This window comes from Neomonachus schauinslandi, unplaced genomic scaffold (assembly GCF_002201575.2).
Source record: "Neomonachus schauinslandi unplaced genomic scaffold, ASM220157v2 HiC_scaffold_6463, whole genome shotgun sequence".
Classification (NCBI taxonomy): Eukaryota; Metazoa; Chordata; class Mammalia; order Carnivora; family Phocidae; genus Neomonachus; species Neomonachus schauinslandi.
In genome coordinates, this window is record NW_025415151.1 from 1 (window position 1) to 1411 (window position 1411).

A 1411-nucleotide genomic window follows, 5' to 3' on the forward strand; every position below is an offset into this window, starting at 1 on the left:
GGGGGCAGCATCAGCAAGAATCGGCTCCCTCAGGGGCCACACTCTCCGTTGTTTTGGGGTCCAGGTATGGCCACCTCTGCTCCTGTAGCCTGCCCCTTCCTTGCAGTCCCCCGCATGTGACGGCCAGGCTCAAGCCTTGCAACACACTGCCACGGTTTTGGACTGTCAGCTTATGGCCACAGGGCCAGGTGCCCTGGTGTAGGACGTTTTGACACCTGACTACCCTTCTCTCCCCAGATCCCGTCCCAGGTGAAGATTTCACTCTGAAAGCCAAGTCCTGCTTGGCCCTGGCCCTGCAAGGAACCCAACGTCTCTGGCTCCCATCCCCACTTAACCAGGACGTCCAACTCTACAGTAAGCATGCCAGTAACCAGATTCAGGGTATAGGAGAGCACCTGCCTGCGTCATCACTGCCTTGCTTGGGTCAAAAATGAGAACTCATATTGTCTCGAAGAGAGATGATCATCTAAAAATCATGCTTAATAGGATTATGCTGAGTCCCAATGGAGGGGACCATTCCGGGTTCAGCATCCCCAGTCTGCTCGGGGCCCTGGGGAGCACTGCAGCTTGGGATTTGAGGCGACTGATCCCTCAAGGCTCCACTCTGTGGCTGTGGCCCCCTCCGGGGCCCAAAGGGGTTAAGGCCTTAGCTTTGCCTGGGGACTCATTGACCCTCCTAGGACGCCTCCCGGGGAGCCATTGCTTGTTAACCCTGGTCTCTTTGTGTCTCTCAGTGGGCCATGCTGGCCAGGGTCTCAGCATGTCCTCAACAATGACAGGTGAGTGGAAGCCCCTGGGCATGAAGGGAGGCTTCAGATGCCTTTGTGGTGGGTTCAGGAGGCTGGTGTCTGGGACGTGGCCTCATGGGAATCGGGCCAGGAGACCTGGATGTCCAGAGAGGGTTGACTTCCCCCTTGAAGATCCGCCCTTGGACCCTCCCATGTGCAGGGGAAGTTAAATGTTGTCAGGGTCCTGGACAAGGACCAGAAAGTGCAGGGACACCACCATCAGCCCACGTTCAGCTGAGGGACTTCGCTGCTTCATGGTGTGCCCCATGGGACCATCCAGATGTTGGACGTAGGCCCCTTTGGGACACTGGTGACTGTCCCAAATGGCCCTGGGCTGTTCCTGAAGCCCTCAACCTTGGTAAGGTGTCCCGGGCTGGAGAGCTCAGAGCTTTTGCATACATTGACTCCCAAGAGGCTTGAGCCCCCTTGGGGAGGCTGGAGAGTTCCCTTCCCCGATCTCTGTGGCTGCTGAGACAGGAAGGGCCCACCAGGCTTAGGAAGGGAATCTCATGTCCCTGGGTGCAACAGGCGATAGCCCTAGGCATATCACGGCAGCACTCTAGACCTGAGGGATTGATCTGAGGGAAGAGGCCCAGCAGGTACAGGGAGATGCCCCCTTGTAC

General features: G+C 57.7%; 1 non-coding gene across 1 annotated transcript; it reads left to right on the forward strand.

Annotated features, from left to right (window-relative positions):
* Nucleotides 1–421: 421 nt before the first annotated feature.
* On the forward strand, nucleotides 422–502 carry LOC123324011. The gene has a single exon (XR_006539586.1). It is a non-coding gene; the product is annotated as a small nucleolar RNA SNORD115 (small nucleolar RNA).
* The last annotated feature ends 909 nt before the right edge of the window (nucleotides 503–1411 follow it).